Raw genomic sequence first — 18,549 nt, 5'->3', positions numbered from 1 at the left:
GGTTTTCTGATTTTTTTTTTAACTGTAGGCTTTGGGATAAGTGCTAATAGGACTGGGATCTGAGATATGTCTTGATTTTTGTAAATTCTTGTGTCTTAGACATGCAGTTTTAGCTGTAAATGCCTTTTGTTTTATAAAGCTTGCTCAAGCACTTTCCTCTGGCTGGATTTCACTATCCAGTTAAAAGCATTGGAGAATAATTTGCAAAGTATGTTCTGAATGGCAAATCTGTATAACAACTCATAAAATACAACCAGGATTTCTTACTTAGGTGTCAGGATCTGATGGTAATACAAAATGAGAATATCTGTAGAGAGAAATGAGAATATCTGTAGAGAAAAGTGAAATAGTTTCCAGTCACTTATTTCAGTATGACTTTTTGTATGCTTAATAAAAAAAACCAAAAAAACAACATAATATTAAATGTCCCAGAGAGGACTGGGGAGATGGCAAGGTTTTCCACCTTTCCAGTCTGACAAACTAGATGACATAGGCATAAAGGTGAGTTTGAGATCTCTTGTGGTTATAACTTTTTTTCTGTGTGCATGCTTCTCCTGCTGTATGTATTTTTTTGTAATACTTCTTAGGAGTATCAAGAGTATCACTTGTGCTTTATTACAAATTGTTTGTGTACTCATGGCACAAATACCTCTTTGTTTCACCTCAATATGAACAGAGACTCTGCTCTAATCCATAGCTATTGAAGTAATTATTTGTAGCTCTCAGATTAAAATTTCCGGTTAAAACATTTACATAATTCCTTTTGAAGTATTTCTTAGCCTTTCATAATATAAGACAAAAGAAATACGTTGACTGATGGGAGTTGGTGCTTTCTCTTTCGTTTCGATTGTTTACTCTACAATAACTTGGTTTTATTCCACATGAACAGGATTACAGTGACAGCATGGGTTATGTTTTTCCTAACACATCCCTAGTAAATAAGATAGATGTGTATTTCCTAGTGACTGACATGAGTCAGTTGGCTAAATACCATGATGGCCGAGAGATGTCAAATGCAAGAGTTGTTGCTTTGGACTCTGTGCATTGCCTTTTGTTGTCACTGTTGATATTTTGCACATGTGAACCTGAAGTCCTTGTGATAACTGGAATTTCGCTTAGTGGTTTTTTTGGGTTTTTTTCCTTCTTTTTAGCTTCTGAAAAGCTGAGACTTTGTTTGCTCTTGGAGCTACTGCTGTTTGTGCTGGGCTGCTAAATATGGACTGAAGTTGTGGCGAAAACAGTAGCCTATAACCAAAATTTTTGGAATTTGCAGGTGTGTGCTAGGTCTCTTTGAGATTGCTGTGCTACTTTTGAACCTGCAGGTGATAGCAAAAATAGTCGTGTATTTAGATGGTATTGCAGAAAAATTCTTGCATGTGACCAAAAGAGAACCAACAGTTGTGTAAAACAGATGCCTGAATGCTTTTGCATATGTGTTGGCCAGTGAAGGACCCTCTACAGTTTACCAAATGTAAATTTGTTCAAATAAATAAACCTTCTTTTTTGATAATCCATCTGTAGAACTGCTGGTTGTGCTGCACAGAAGGGGAGAGGAGTTCTAAGAACTCAAATGGCAAAAGAGCCTTTTTTTTTTTTTGCTAACACAGTTAATCCAACCCATTTTTAGCATAATAAAATATGTTTTCTATGCTTACTTAAAAGGATCCTGCTTTGTATGTGGCTTAATTTTTGACTCCTTGAATTATTCTTATCAAGACCAAGATGAGAACTGGAAAAAAGGAATACAATGCTCTACTGTCACTTGTACATACTGTAGTAAGTCTCAGCAGCATTGAATCATCCAGTGTAATTCTGATTGTTTCGCTCAGTTCTTCACCATTTTTAGAAGAGTCCCCCTGCCTCAAGACTATTTTCTTCATTTAAATTCTTTGTTTGTTATCAATTAGTCTGAGGAAAACAGTCATCCCTATTAACATGAAACTGAGGTCATTTTGATGTCGTTCTTCAGAAAGAATTTAAATTTCTTTGCAACAGGACACTACTGTGAAAAATGACTCTTTAAAATGAACTACTTTATTTTCATTGTAATTTCAGCTGGGTCTTTAATCAAAGGCAATTCAGTTAAGTCTCTACATCAGCTTTAGTGTGTGAAACTTAGAATTTTTTCTGAATAATTGGCAGTGTGATCAATATTTCTGTGACTTAGTATTCAAATAGTAATGGCAGCAGTGAGGAGATGATGAATTGAGGCAGTTGCCAAAAGTAGTACTCACTTTCTTCTCTCAATGAGAGTCACCGTGCTAAAGTACACCAAGAGCAGTCACAGTCCAAAAAAAAATCACATCAGCAACAGTTTAAAATCATAGCACCACATCTTGATGGCATCTTTTGTTTTCTTAATGGAAGAAGTATCCTCAACATGTTATTAGGCCAGTTCTAGTCATCCATTTTTACAAAATGGTAGCAGAAGACTTCTGAGATTCCTTTGTTGACTCTGAGATGTAGGACACAACTAATTAGCAAGCTCCTTCATTTGAAGCATCTTTATTAAAGATAATGCTTAATCATGGTAAATGACAGTATTTATTATAATAATGGATAGTCTGGAGCTGCATCAAATAGTGATTTGTTACTCAATGCTGCTGAATAATTAGGTTGTTCCAGTAATTACCCTGTCCATGGTTATTTTCTCACAAGGACATCTTCTACTGGAATATTCTGGCTGGTTTCCCATGGTTGCACTGATATATCTTGATTCTTTCTTGGACATGTAAGATTCCCAGATGATACAAGCTGTCACCCTCTTTCTTAGGTCCTCCTCTAAATGATTCAACTCTTTATTATTTTCTGCCCCACATCAGGAAATTGGACAGCTCCTAGAGATCAATTGTTCTATCTTACAGGATGTGCAAAGTAGAGGCAACATTTTCTTCATTTTTTTTCTTCCCAGATGATGTAGGTTATCTCCAGGCAAGACTAACCTTAGGCTTGTGAGACACTGTAATGGTAAAACTCTCCTGTGCAGAATTTAACCATCTCTTTTTGCTACACAGGCCCAGTCATTACTAGTGTTTTGCTAGTTTACACAATTATCTTGTGGAGATAAAATTAGTTACTTTTTAGAAGTATAATTTAAGAAGCATTTACACAAACTGGCATGGCTTAGATAACCCTTGTGATTCATCTTGTTGGAAGAGCAAATTTGCCCGTACTTATTTTATAGAAAACACAGAAACAAAACTTTAAACTGTATGTAGCACAATTGCATCTCTCAGACAACTGTGTGTCATATTGAGCAATGCTGGGAGGACAGTTGATTGCAGAAAGTCTAAAAATACTTTGTATAAGTTCATTGCCTCAGACAGACTTGAAGTGACTTGAAACTCCAATGATGCATGCTTGTTAATATCCCACACCTTGCAGTTCCAGGGTTTGGAACAGAGAGCCTCTATAGAAAAAGCAGTAAAACTCTGAATTTTCATTTAGAATGAAATAGGCAGTCAACTGTCTTGTCCTGTGCAGAGTTACTGCAGTTTCTCTTTCCCTCTGTAAACATCTGGGATTGTGATAATTCTCTAGACTACCTTGGAAATACAACAGGATGTTACACTTGCAGGAAATCAGTTGTTGTTCTCCCTGTCCTCCCAAGGTGCACCCATGCACAGCTGCAGGGAGATTCTTGGAGGATGAGCAAGAGTTGTTTTCTTTATGACTATAAGAGGCACCTCTGATCAAGTATAAATAAATACAACCAGCTTTCCCTTTTAAGTTGGAATCTTGAAGCCAAAGCATCAGAGATGCAGCCACATGCAGTCTGTACAGACATCCTTCCTGCAGTTGGCCTTGGATAAGGAGGAGGTTCAGTGGGTGGTGAGGTGTGTTCCACCCCACACATTCCTCCTGAGCAGGATAGGGCACAGAGCTGGCCCTGTGTGGGCAGGGCTTTGCTGAAATACACATGGTATATTACTGCTAGCTAATGCTACATTAACTCCTCAGGTCTTGGAGCTCATTAAACAGTTTTTCCTCTTCTTGCAGGTGTGTTTCTTCCATGATATTTTGCACCTGGAACAGCTTACCCTATACATATGTCTTGTCTCTGGTTTCATGTATGTACTTCGGTCCTTCCCCCTCTTCCATAAAACTCACTGTACTTTGTGAAATATTTCAAGTGTGCTTTTAGTAAGTAAAATTAATGAGACTGTTCTGTTTTTCTTTTTTATTATAAATTCATTCTGTAAAATCTCATGTAGTTTCAATTCATATGTTAGTGAATGACTACTTGGTACTCTTGGAACAATGGTTGAAATCACTGTCTTACCAAATGTTGGTAATTTATAATTGTAAAGTCATGTTGTTTCTGGTGTATGCATACCATATTTCTGCATATAATAATGTACAACAGAAATTAGGGGAAGGAGGCAGATTCCAAAAAAAAGATGTTATTCTTCATTTTCATCCCTTAATCTGCACTACAGAGATTAGAAGATATCACAAGTTGGTCATTAGCCACATCTTGGGTCTAGAGCTCACTCTGCTAGAGCTCTGCTGCCTCTGAAGACTTGTTTAGGCCAGGTTTTTATTTTGACTATTAGTAAGACAATGCCCTGGATCTCCTTACTCTTCAGCTGGTCTGTCCCCTGGTAATGGTTGTTCCCTGCTCGCCTATCTGAGAGAGCTGGCCGGGGGATAAGATCAGTAGAAGTGTTCCCCAGTAGAAGGGTTCCCTCTTCTGAGTAGTTGGGATACATTGGCTTTGTCAGCCTGTGTATAAATGTGTGTGTGTCCCTCATCTGGTGCTGTTCAGGGAGGGTGTTTGGTGTGCTGGGCAGGAGCTAGGAGGGCAGGCTGAGATATACCTTGCTACAGCCGTGGTCATGGCGGTGCCATGCAGCAAATATGTTGAGGTTTGTGGTTCTGAACTGCATCCACTGCAAATCCTCTAGGCGAGGTTTGAAAGCATGCTGTCCTGAGGAGCACCTGCACTTTCCCAGGACAGATTCTTCAAAATATTCAAAATTACAAAAACAGGGAAACAACCCCAATCCTATATAATGTGGTCAAATGTCCATCTCCAGAAGCATTTTCTCATCTTTAAAGTTTTCTGCGGGTGTAAGTTCCAGTGCAGCTTAACACTCTGGTTCATCGTAATGAAGTCAGAAAGAAATTACTGTCAGGTGGGAAGACATTTCTTAAAGTCTTCTTTCAATATTTGCACCTATTGCAATGCCCTGGTTAGAAGTGTGGAGCAATATATAGGTTCTGGCCAATGAGAAATGTGCCATAAAAAGCATGTTTTTATAACCCAAAATGACTTGTCTGGCATCAAGCATTATTGTGGTCTTGCATACCAAGCTTGAGATAATGATTTCTTGATATGTGGCAGTAATTGGATTTTTTTAAATATTATTTTTATAATTGCTGTTCCTATTCCAAAACAAATCCCTATTTTCTACTTGTCCTGCACTGAAAATCAGTTTCTTCCTGTCTTTCACTCTTTTCTATTTCTATTCACTGTTTGCTTGCATGTTTGTGCAATTTTTAAGACCTTGCACTAGGAGAAGTATTTTAGAACCTTGGAGATCAACAAGAATAAGCAAATGCGGGAATTGCATGAATCTGTCACTTGGTTTCTATCAAAAATAAGGCAATTTCTTAATTTAGTCTTAGTCTATTCTGAATGAAAGGTCACCTGCATGCATAAATTCTTACCTTCTGCTCTCTCCTATCCCTCCTCCCCATTCCAGATCCTCTAGAAAAACTAACAGAAAGGTGAACAGTGATTTGATAGGTTTTATTGTTTTTTCAGGGCAACTTATTTTCTTCTTTTTTTATCCTCTGAGTACTCTTGGTGATTCACTGGTCTTTCGCCATAATGAGCTAGTACCTGGATATCTCTGTGCTAGGACTGGGTCTAGTCAGCAGCACAGTGTGCTTATTTCTGGCCACGTTGTGCCTTTCTGTTGTGAGTAACAAAAATGATTGTGGGAGAAAAATGGTCCCACTGATAAATGAGTGGCAGAAAGCCAGTAAATTCTGTGCTCTGCTATTAGAAATGATTTTAGAAAAATTATATTAGAAATTAGTTCTCTCATCCTAATGCATCTCTCCTGGGCTTTATACAACTCTCCTATCTGAGCTTAGAGTTACTTTAATCTAAATGACAATTTTATAGAGCATCACACAGAGGCATTAAGCAAACTTGGGATGCATGGTAAAACAAACTTCAAATGAAGTTGATCTCTTGTTGTTTTGTTTGGGTTTTTGGTTTTTGTTTTTTTTTTGAGAGTGCAACTCACATTTTTTGACTTTGCATTTAGTTAACATTTTGGATCCCTATGAAAACTAATATAATATCATCAGGAATCTTATTACAGGTAGATCATCCAATGAATTTCAAAGTTTTAGGTTGCCTAACATCTCCCATTACAGTATTGTCTTAGCTAAATCATCTTTGAACTGGTTATGCTAATGACTTTTGGTCCTGGATATCTATTGTAAGCTGTGTGTGAAAAAAGGAGTAAAAATGAGATAATTACTGGTTTGCTTAAGCAAGATGTCCTTCTTTGTCCTCTACCCCTCTTAAATTGTTTCAGTAGCAAGGCTGAGAGACCCTGGAAGGCATTTCAGTGTTTTTCAACAAGAGCTTTTTTGGGTGTGTTGGGAAGGAAAAATCTTGGTCTTAGAAGGAAGAGACCTTTGGAATACTGTTCAAAGTCAAAAAAAATAGAAAGTTCCTGGATGGGACAGAATTAAATATTTAAGTCTATTAACAGCTCAGCAGTGTGAAGACAGACACTTTTGCACTGAGTGTTCCATGCTTACAGAGACCAGCTAACAGTTGCCTGTAGGCTTCAGTAGGTTTCAGTGTTATGCTAGTGGCAGAATAATAATGCCACTTTTAATACCAATATTTGATACTTTAGATGAAACATTATTAGAGAGCTATATTTTTTCCTTCTCTTTATAGCCAAGTCACATGCATTTTCCCTACTCTTCTCTGTCTTGTCTCCTTTTTATCAGCTCAGTTATTTTGTTGAAATAGTGGAAGAAGCATTGTTGATTTGTATCTAGAGTTTTGATTTTGTACATTTAAAAAATTATAATTTTATATTCTATTCTAAAGGGCTAGTATGTATTTGGGTAGCAAATTATTTGTAACTCTTTAATTATTTGAACTAGAGCTGTCTGCCTTCACTTTGGGATGTCCAAAGATGATATTCTAAAAATAGAACTGCTTGAATTGTGTATGCTTGTTGAAAAGTAGGGCAGAAAATCTAGATATTTTTAAAGGTATGTGTTTTGTCTCAAATGTCAAATTACACAAAGTCACTTTTTGGTATCCTAATGTCTAAAACAAAATATTGCTCAACAAAGCAAGAGTCCCAAGTGAGATCCTGGCTTCTGTTAGGCCAACTGAGACAGTGGCTTACTAGGCAGTTGATTTGGGAAAACAAGGTCCAGAGCCTTATTTCCCTGACATTGCCATGCTGGTTTTCCCATTTTGCATTTCCACTTTGAGTATTCCGGCAGTGGAGTAAGATGCATTCAGAGGAGTTTTGGATGCTTGGCCCAGAAAAATGGTCTGATAATCAGGGTTGTAAATGTGTAAAGCTTCTTCATATTAGTTGTGTCCGTTGTATGTGTGTTCAATATTCAGACTTTCTCATTACCCTTATCTGTCAAATAGAACAAGTTTTATTTGTACATGCCTTATGTTACTTTGAGGTTGGATGCTCCTGGCTTTGGTGAATGACAGGCATTAATTACTGTAGCATTTTTATATTGGTAACAGTAAAATGGGCAGGGGGCTGTGCTTTGTGACCTCCACTCGATGCTACCTGGAGAAGAAGCTTGTGTTTCAGAAAAGACAGCTACTGATGTTCTGTGAAGGTTTAAGATTTTTCCAATGTGACATTTATTAATGGTAAACATGTAAATTGTTATATGTAAACTTCATGTTCTCCATGAGAACTGTTGTATAGAATGCATAGCATATGTATGTAAAATTTACCAATGGAACATCGCTCATAACCTCCTGGGTAGAAGTGACATCAATTTTAGGCTTGGACCTAGCAGTGTTTTCTCTCCGCAATTCCTTTTATCCTGTGAGGTAGAAACTGTGCCCAGTTTTGGTTTCTGTGCATGGCAGTGTGTCTCTGTAGGAGTGATAGGAGAGTAAGCCGATTAGCATGATAGATATTGCATGTCAGGGGTCTGGCATAATGGGCTACCATTGAGACTGCATTGTGAAACCACATACAGATGAGGTAATCTCGTTAGATGATTAAAACCTTCATTGAGTCTACCAGACTGCAGAGCTTTCAGTTGTATTGCTGTTGGGAACTGATGCTAAATAAGTGAAGCACTCTCCTTGGAGTGATGCTGAAATGGAGATCTTGCTGGGTTTTTCTCCAGGATAATAGTTGCAGCAGCTGGAGGCTGATAAAGGGTTTTAGATCTTTCTGTGTTTAAAAGTAGAGTCTGCATGATGATGTTGTTTTCTCTTAAAATCATTGTCAGCCTTGTCATGGTTTGCTGTTTTTTGTGAAGTTCTGTACTATTTATGTTGGGAGGATATGCTTTGTGTAACTTCCTATGGAATATTGCAGTGTATTTATCACTGTTCTGTTTTTGTAGTGTCTGTGTTTTTCCGGCAGGTTGGCTTTGCCTTTGTGATGAGGTTTAGTGTAAGTGTCACTCCTTATCCTCTTGCCTGTCCTGTTAAAAAGCAGTGTGGTAGGCACCACATGTTCCTACCAGAGCTGATGGTATACAGAAACCCCACCTAACTTCTTCACATGCTAATCGTTTTAAGGAGCTCATTGAAAACACTGAATTTCAAAATAAAAGTAGTATGCTTGATTAGTCCTATACTTGAGCTTTGCTTTTGCTAGCAAGGTATAAAATTTCTAATTCTGGATCTCCAGTGTCACAATATTTGTAATGCAAGAGTTACTAGAACAGAATTTTGGAAAGTCAGGACTGCTATTGTAAGACGAGTAGTGACCACTGTTGCTATACAATCAGATTTTTCTGTATTAAAAAATAGTCCAGTTAATCTGTTGGGAGCTTGGGTACAAACAGAAGAAAGATTTGTAAGCTCCATTGTGAGTCCTGAGCAGTTTGTCCATTTCTTTTGCTTACAGAAAGTACAGGTATGACACTAATAAGCACATCTAGTGAGACAAAAGCACACATATTCTATTTTTTGGCAAGGAAACTGCAACAATGCGTTACCTTCTGAATTCTGTTGTCAAATGTGGTTCATTTATTTAGCAATTCTGCAAGGAAGTGACCTTTGTCTAGGAACTATTTTGGATCTGGTGTCAGAAAGAAAAAAAAAAAAAGACTATTCCAGTATGTGAAGAAGTGGGGCAATATACACACTGTGAAGAAAATATTCTTTTGTGTGTATTTGACAAAAAATAAAATCACAAACTTGTACAAGTTAGTAACAGGTTAGAGACACCTGTATTGTGTGGATTTGATCTGCAGAGCAAATCTAACACATAAAGTTTTTAGGTTTAATTTTACCAGCTTACTAAAAATGGCATAGCTTGATGATAGGAGACATCATCTTGCAATTGATTTTAAAATCCAGGGTTATACTGGCTGTTAGTGATAGGCAAATTAGAGACAGGCCAATAATTTATATGCAAAATCAAATAAAGTTTCCTCAAATACCAAATACTTAAGAAAATAAATGAATTGAGAAGTGTTCTAAATTTTTGCATTTTGAAGAAAACTTTTGAACTGTTCAAAAAATGTTATTTTACTGTAGTTATCTTTCTGTGTTGTAGACTGAAGTGAATTGGCTCTTACAATATCTGGTATGTATATTTAGGCAAATCTTTTCCATTTCAACTTTAGCTTGCTCTCAAGTATGAATTATCTCAAAATCTCCTTTTTGGAGACCTTGGTCAAGTCCTGATGCTTCCTGGAATGTTTAGGACCGCTCTATTAATGGCACTACTTTGCAGGTGCTTTTTACTGTAAGAGCAAATGTTATGCAGCTGTATTTTAACAGTGAGGGACCTGTTCCTCTGAACAGAATATAAAATTATGAAGTGTTTCCATGAAACAAGGCAAGTGTTTTGATTATGAGAATAGAGAACCTCCTTTGTGTTGGTATGAGTGCACCCGGCTTACTCTTTTGCACTCTCTCCTGTGAACGAAGGAGAGAAAATCACAAAAGAGGGACCTCACAAGACCATTTCCAAAGGGAATAAATTACTGGCTTTACTTCTTCATGCAGCAATCTTCTTTCTGCATGCTGAATGTGCTTAGAAAATGAACTCCAGGGATGATATCTCAGCCCTGTTGGCTGTTGGAACAGAAAAGTGACTTCAGGATCACCAAGACAGCATGTAAGCCAGGGAGATTAATCCGTGATTGTATTTGTTAGTCTGTCTTTCTTATTTAAAACTCATAACTCTTTTTCTGCTTATATAGGCTGGTTGTAAAAGGGCTGAAAAATCCATAATCTCTCTTGATTGAGATATACTTGTTTCAACTCTGTATCTGTAAATGGAGTCCCCTGGAAAACAACTGTAAAAAAACCTGCCTCCAAACTCCTCTCCTGACTGAAGTGAGGAAAAAAATATTTTTAATGTCATTTCTTAGATAAATGTTGGGTAGAGTGGAGAACTGGAGTCAAGTGCTTGAGCTGTTGCAGAAGAGTGGAAGGTAAGACTAAGCTTTTCTCCTTATAAAACGCAGTAGAAGGTCTAGGTTATCCAGAGTTTGTCCTTATTCTTTGTTCTTAAAGAAAACAAATAGGTTTTTCCCACTGGCTAAAATTTTGATGATGGTAATTTGTGCTCTGCTCACCACTTTCCTTTCACTGTAAGAAATCCATATCCACTGTTTCTTTGTTTCTTTTGCCTTGGATTAAGCCAGGTGATTTAAACTACTTGATTGCCTGTCTGTATGAAACGTTCAGGAGTTATTTTGCTAAGCATGAACCAGCTCTTGAGCTGTCTCTTATTTATTTCCCCGAGAAACTTTCCACATTTCTTAAATTAGTGTGTTCACAACATATTTGCTCTACTGTTTTGTGCTGTTTTCTTCCTTCCCACCTCCCATAACAGCCTAGTGGGTGAACCAAAGCAGCAGCTCATGCTCTACTTCTTTGCTGTTTCTTTTGTAATGTGTTTGCTGAGCTGACTGGCCTGCCTCCAAAAGTGCATAAGTGTGTTTATACACGCAGCCTAATAATAGTATCATAACACCAATTTGTTTTACCTGGGCTGGAAATAAAAATATAAGTATTGTGAATCAAACAGAAAGCAATCATTTGCCTCTCTAAAAGCAGTATATGCCTCTGTCAGCTCATTCCTGTTGAGTGTGATAAAGTCACTGAAACTTTTCTTATGTTCTGTGGGAATTTTGTCAGTTCTGTCGTTATGATGTGATACCTCTTTTAAATGCTAAGAAAAGTTCAGCTGTAGCTTCTCCCCCAAGCTGCATCTGATACTGCCAGGCAGAAGGTGATTAATTTGGATGTCTTGTTCAGGCACATGATATTGCAGAAAATCATCTATGCCTGCCACAGTGGGGAGGAATTCATAGCATAGCAAACCATGAAACTGTGAACCATTAAACTATGCTTTTATTACAGTGTTAAAGCAGAGTTGTAAGAGGTAGAAAGCATACAATAAATATTTGTGCTTATTTATTAATCATGAAGTGACTGGCAAAATTTATTGATCAGCGTGTTTTGGTTAAGGTGCCAAGACATTAAAATAAGTGCTTTTTATTGTTACTTTGATTCAGCAACTTTCATCACCAAAATAATTTTCCTCTGGATTGAAGCAATTTGGATTGTGTCCATCAGTAGCTGATGTGAGCAGTTCTAGCAGTATTTATACTATTCATGTGCTGTGGGGCCTCATGTTTTAAAGTTTATGTTTTTGAACCTAAACACTCTGGCTATATCATCCCATTGTCCCATCCTCAAAATCTTCTGATCTTCACTGGGTGGTGGTGTAATTTTGCTTTAGTAAAATCTGAGTTGACTTGCCCTATGTGATGGAATATATCTTCTTTTCTGTGAAAAATTTTTAAGTGGGAGTGGAAGAATGGACGTTCTGGCCACTCTGGCTCATCAGCTTGTTACCAAAAGTGACAATTCCTTTGTTTTCACGTCACTCAGCCTTTGGCCTCTCTGCCTGTAGAGCATAACAAGTGCTCTCAAATCATGTAGTAGCGCTCCAGTGAAGTGGCACCTGCCTGGCTGGGGGCTGGAGCTGACAGCAGCAGTACAAATAAAGTGCCATTACTAGTGTCTTGCTTGCACAGTCAGTGACAGTGAAGATACAGTCATTCTGCATCAGTGATTTCCAAAATTCTGAATTGACATTGTTATTATTGGTCTTAGTTCGTCTCTCATGATTCAAGTTGTGAATAAGCAGCTTCAGCTCTGTGGCTTTCTGGTAAGAAGAGGCTTCTATCAGAGGCAAAACAACATGCTCAAATTTAAATCATCAAATCAGTTGTGTGTCTAACTGGAGCCATAATAATAATAATGTTATATATAGGTTTAAGAGGTGGAAAATTTTGTACAAGATACTGTACAAAATTAAATCTTGCTTCTGATTTCATGCCTCTTGCTCTTGTCTCAAAGCTCTTTCCATTTTAAGGACTAAAAATGATCATTGTTAGAAATAGACTACACTTTTTCAATGTCATGATACAATGTCATGATACAGATTTTCAATGTCATGATACAGATGTTGAAAAACAACTGTAGCAAATCATTACTACTTATTACAATAATATGAGTTATTAGACATAAATGGCTCCAGAATGAAAAGGGTTAAGTTAGAAGTTGAGATAAAGTACCTACTGGCTTAAGTTGTTTTGTCCATTTGAGGTTATCCGCTATTAAAAATATTTTGAAACTTCTACATGTGTACCTTATAATTCTGTTAGATGACCAAAAAATGTAAAAAAACATGTTTTTCCCTTTCAACAGTCACATTGTTCCTGAAGTGCTGGCAGTGGTAAGAGCTTCCAGTCGGTAAACAAAGTAGATGCCATTTAGAGGTATAAGAAAGACAACAAATAAAGTAACAAGGCATTCAGTTTTAGAGTTTCTTTCCTGCCTGAAAGTTAAAAATTAAAAATTAAACATTTTTATAGCGAATGAAACCAGTTATGAAACTAACAAAAAAAAAAAAAGTTGACAAAAACAGTTGGTTAATGCAGTGCTTGCTTTTCATGTCAAAGAGCAAAATGTAAACATGTGAAGTATTTTGCAGACCAGATAAGGTAAAGGGTAACACTTGAATCTGCTCAAATCCAGAAAAGAAATAATAATAATCTCATGGGGTTTAAATTCTTAGAGCAGTGTTGGTAATTTAATGGCAATTTTTTTTCTTTAAAGTATTTTTAATGTTTTTCTCTATTCCATGATGTGACCTGATACAAATGAAGAAATGAACAATCTCACTGTACTGAGCAAACAGCGGCTTTCTTTTTTTTATTCACTTTTTATTGAGTGCACAGAGGAGGAGAGGAATAGTTTGTGGTGAGATCAGAAATTTTTGATTTCAATGAATCTCTTAGTTACTCATCAGAAGGCTGCTGTTATTAAAAAGAACAACAACCTCCACAAGGAGAAATGCTTAAAAGAAGAAATCCCTCTTAGCAGTCAAAAGTAGAGATGAATGGTGATACTTAAAATGTCTTGAGTTTGTGGGCATTTCCTAGATTACAGGAATGATCTTATAGGGCCTTTTGCCTCATCTTGTTCTTTATCCAGAGAAATGCCTGGCAGAAGAATGCATTTCAGTGACTTTAACATTGAAATGATGCTACTTAAATTATTTATCCTTAGATTATATCGAAGATGTTTGTATTCATTATCTGTCCAGATGCACAAAGCATGACTTCTCTTATGTTTAGGTGAAGCCTTTAACTGATGATTTTAACTGATCTAAAAGTGAAACACTGGACATTTGGTAAACTGAATGCCCTTTGTCTGGTAGGTGGTGAGATGCAGGGAGCTGTTCAGCTGGAGCTGCACCACAGCTGTGGTGTCAGGCTTTGAAAATGAGGGCTAAGAAACAAGTTCCTCCTTTCATAATACAGCTACATAGAGATACTTTTATTTTTCTCTCTTTACTTCCTTTTTGTCATATGATATTTACAGCAAAAGAGTATTAGTCAAAATGACAAGAGCTGTTGAAGAAAGATTTCTCCCAGTAATTGTTGAAGGAAATGCTTCATTTTTAGAGAAAATGACATAAAGCTTCCTATCTTCTCACTTACTTAAACTTAGCACCCAGCTGAATTCAAGGTGAGTCTGGGAAGAAGCATAATTATATCTGTCACCTTCTAGTTCTTTTGGTTTTGCTTTTACTCTCTCAAACATGCTAATTCCCTAGTTTTTAATTTTAATTTTATTTTTAATGAAGGTTTCATGAACTGTGGGGGTTGGCCATTAATTTTAGGCCATTGTGTGAATGCTAACTACTTAAAAATAGTCACTGAGTCAACCTTGCTTCCCCTCAGAGTTTATCAGTTGGAAGCATCTTCTTTTTATCCCATGTGTAAGCAAAGACTTCTCTGGATTGACAATTTGATCTGTATAATGGAAAATCTAGGCAGGATATCCTTTCTCTGTTATTCCTTGGTGTGATGGCATCAGGTTGTGTCTTAAAATGGGGGAAGGGAAGAGGAGGATCCTATTAGCAGACAGAGTGGTATCAAGGGACTCTTAAAAGGCAGGCTGGCTGAGGACCTCGTATTTACTTTCCTTGTTGGACTATTAGTGCTTCAAGCTACTCCGCTGACATGTCAGTGGTGGCTTGTGCTGCTGTGCCCAGAAGCTTGCTTGCGTGCTGTTTGAATGTTTTGTGTTTGGAAGTTGTTGTTGGATACCGAGGTCTGTGAGGGGCTTCTCTGTAGTTATTTTGAGCTCTATCAGACCTTAATGAAATGCTGCATTGACAAGGTCCATCCAGTCTTATCCTGCAGAAATGCAGTGCCTGAGCTTACCCAAGAAAAGAATGTTTCTGTTCTAATTCCATTATTAAAATGCCTCTGAAATGGAGCGGTGCCTATTGTGCAATAGAGGTGCAGTGAATGCTTGATGAAGTGTGTGCATGGGGTAGCAAACATACTCAGAATTATGTTGGAACATTAATAATGTTGGAAAATTATTATGACCTTGCATTTCAGCATGCTTGTAATTATTCCATGTAATACTCATAGCTTGAGATTTTCCTTGGTGTTTGTAAGGCAGAGGACGTTACCACCCGCTCTGATTGTGGGAGAACCTTGGGTTTGGTCGTCCTGTGCTAAGGACCAGGAGTCTGTGTAAAAATGACACTGACTCTTTATCTCACCCCCTGCCCCTTCCTTTGTACAGAAAACACAGTGTAGCTCTGGTACAAGAGGTGAGTCCCCCTCTGAGTTGGTGCTTCTGTTGTTCTGACTGTGACCTCTGTGTGTTGTGGTGTAACAGCAGAGGAGGAACTCGGGACGTGATTGTGGCTTTGCAAAATAATAATCAGCAGGTACTTGGGGTGCAAAGCAAAGAACATTAAAACTAATAAAAAGAAATGCTGTAATTGCCTATTTGGACTTTGGAATCTCTAACTCTCCAGTGTTTGTGCCAAGCTATTGGTACAATTTAAAGTAGATGAATTTTTTACTGCTAATGAAGATATATATGGGATCATTGCTTGGGCTTTTATGTGAGTAGTAAAGATCTTTCCTTCTACACTGCAAAGTGCATCGCAGCTACTTAGAGTTAGCAAAAGTCCGTTAGCAAACTGATCTGTGACTTTCCATCACCATGGATTAACTGCAGTGTTTAAGTGGATGCTTACATTTCTTACAAGAATGTCTTCTAATTTTATGGGACATATAAGTATTTCTGATCTAAAAGCTCAGATAAATCAAAGTTTTTTAATTAAGACAAAATGCTCTGAGAATCTGCTACTGCTCTTGTTTACACTGCTGGTAAACTAATTTTGTTGTATATAACAGCCTCATGACTATGACTTAAACACAAAATCTCAACATTTGCAAGCATTTGTACCTCTGTGCTCTTAATAGTGCCTAGTAAAAGTTTCACAGTTTTTAGCCCCATTCAACCTAGAATTTTGAGCTAACATTTTAAGTCTATGTTGATAATGTGTTTTAAGTAGCTGTTGAAAAACCAAAGCAAGAGAAGTTTTTTAAATCTTAAGCCCACTCCTCATGTATTAAATAATCTGAAATCTTACAATTGCTGTTATTTTCAGTCCATTGTGTCTGCTTCCTGTTGGTCAAAGGTTACGAGGATAGGGTGGTGTAGAGTGAGGTGGGAAGCTGGCAGGAAAAGGAAAGCTTTGCTTATTTTGGGGTAGACAAAACTACAGAAATGGCCCCGACATTGCTTAAATTTTCTGAAGACTTAAAGAGGTAAACTAGTCAAAAATTGTGTTCTTGATGTTGTTTATTTTCTGCTTTGTAACTTAGGTATGGGGAAAATTAATTGGAGTGAGGGGGCTTCCTTAAAGAATGTTATCATTGTGCTTGAAATTTTTTTTTGTTCAAAAATAGCTTTTGTTTTGTTTTACAAGTTAACTCTGTGAATGCTGTTGCTGAAGCAAGACCCTAAATCTCTCTACCTGTTTCGTATCTACTAGCTCTAAAAAGGAAAAACAAGAGAAAGGTTTTGTGCCATGGAGTACAAAAAGAAGCTTTGGTGTATTGCTTCAGAACATTGTGGATATGTGTTAGGTGTGTTAATACAGCCCTCTAAAAATACAGTTTATCTTAATATTTGTGCTGCTATTGAAGAGCTGTCTGTGATTCCTTGTCTGTCCACACGTCTGTGAATTGGTTGTGAAGATTACGTTCTACAAAGCTGTTCATCCTAGTAATGTATGGTGTGAGGTTATTGTTACAGTCCAGGAAGCAGTAGAAAACATTTTATGTTTTATGAGCTGATGAGAGCTAGAGGAGTATTTTGTCAGCTAATCCAAGTAATTATATTGAAGCATCTTAATATTCAAGTATCCTGGTATGTAGTTGAATTAGCTATTGATATGTGAGGTTGCTGGTTCCTGAATTTTTTAACCATTTTGTTACTGCCAGTGAGTTATTTGTGTCTAAAAGTATTGTTTGCATTGTTGGAAAAACAATATTTTTGCTACAGTAGGAACTCAGGGTTAAGGAGCATAGCGAAAGGAATCTATATATCATAATGTCATGAAAATAATTTGGACTTTATGCTTGTTTATTTTGAAATTAATTTTTCTCTGGAGTTCTTCAGGTCAGTTCTGCTCAGAAAAAAAACTGCTGGAGCCTAACTGGTAAATATTTTCAGCCATGTAAAGTGAGAATGCATTTATCAGACAGAATACTAGTGAGAATGTAATATCAGACAGAATTTTATCTTAGCTTTTACTTTTCTTAGCAACTCTATCTGCCATCTCTGCATATGCACATTTCAGATCTGGTGATTTGTAATGGGAAAGTTTATAGTTTTAGTGTTAAAATGTAAATCGCCCTTCCTAATTCTTCCCATTTCTTATACACAGGGGAAAAATTATATATTCCTTATATATGAACAGGGAATTCCTTTCAATGCATCACAGTATATAAAAACTATTGTGCCAAAGCTGTGAAGCTTTGGCACAATAGGTTTCCTTTAGCTTTCCCTTCACTGTGCCTGAGGAAAAGGGCTTGAGTAAGTGTCAGTCCTTTCATTGTTGGGGCAGTGGCTGACTCATTTGCAAGAGATGCTTTGGTCTGCACAAACTTGATTTGCAAAGATGTTAGTGACTGTGCATCGTTGCTCTCATGAGGAATGGATAAGGATGGAGTGTCAACATGTCCTAAGTTTAATTTGTCGGGACTATTTAAAACATAGTCTAAATTTCCATTGGAGACTGAATTTCCATTGGAGACTGCATGTTAATGGAAGGCTAGGAGCTTCTTTAATACAACTGGTAGGTTAAACCAGGTTAGTTACTTGGGAGACAAACTGTAGAAATTATGGGATATTTTTGTACCATCATCCTTAATTCATTGCTAAATCCCTCATTCATCATTCCCTATTGAAGCTGGAGAAACTGATGCTTCTGTAGCTCAAATCCCCTTTCTTTTGTAGGGTGTACAAAGCACAGGACTTAAGCATATGACTATTTTGTTGAAGAGATGATGTACAGAATGCTTGGCCTCTTGTCATCTGTAGAAAACTCTTGTATTGCTTGCAGATGAGCATGCTTGAGTGATCCAAACATGAAGCAATGAAGAAGGCATGTGTTGTATGGTCATTGCAACTGCAGTGTCCCAGGATCTAAACCCGTGTTAGGAATGGCATATTTTTACAAAATTCTAATGTCTTGTCTTTCTTTTCCTTGTCCATACGTCTTTCAGAGATGATGAAGATAGATATCTACACGGTAGAGTAAGAAGGAAAAAAGATAAAACTCAGTTTGTACAAAATATTACAGGAAGCACTGGGCTTGTGATCTGGAGAAATGGGAAATTTCCCCCAACATGCTACGAACGCTGTTTCAAAACTCCTGTCCTCCTAGGAAATGAGGAATGAATAGATAAAATAGTTAATCCCCAGCCATC

General features: G+C 37.2%; 1 protein-coding gene across 10 annotated transcripts in view; it reads left to right on the top strand.

The window, feature by feature from the left end:
- The window catches only part of GAB1 (GRB2 associated binding protein 1), a 95,510-nt gene that overhangs the window by 29,054 nt on the left and 47,907 nt on the right, over positions 1-18,549 (top strand). Inside the window, exon 1 of one of the 10 annotated variants that reach the window (XM_038135247.1) lies at positions 12,691-16,380. The exons of the other annotated variants lie outside the window; for them this stretch is intronic. The gene's annotated coding sequence lies outside the window, so the exon portion shown is untranslated. Of the gene's footprint in view, positions 1-12,690; positions 16,381-18,549 lie in introns of those variants that run through there. 10 annotated transcript variants of the gene reach the window in all.

This window comes from Motacilla alba, chromosome 4, assembly GCF_015832195.1.
Source record: "Motacilla alba alba isolate MOTALB_02 chromosome 4, Motacilla_alba_V1.0_pri, whole genome shotgun sequence".
Lineage (NCBI taxonomy): Eukaryota > Metazoa > Chordata > Aves > Passeriformes > Motacillidae > Motacilla > Motacilla alba.
Note: the sequence above shows the minus strand (reverse complement) of the source record. Positions and strands in the feature narration are given on the sequence as shown.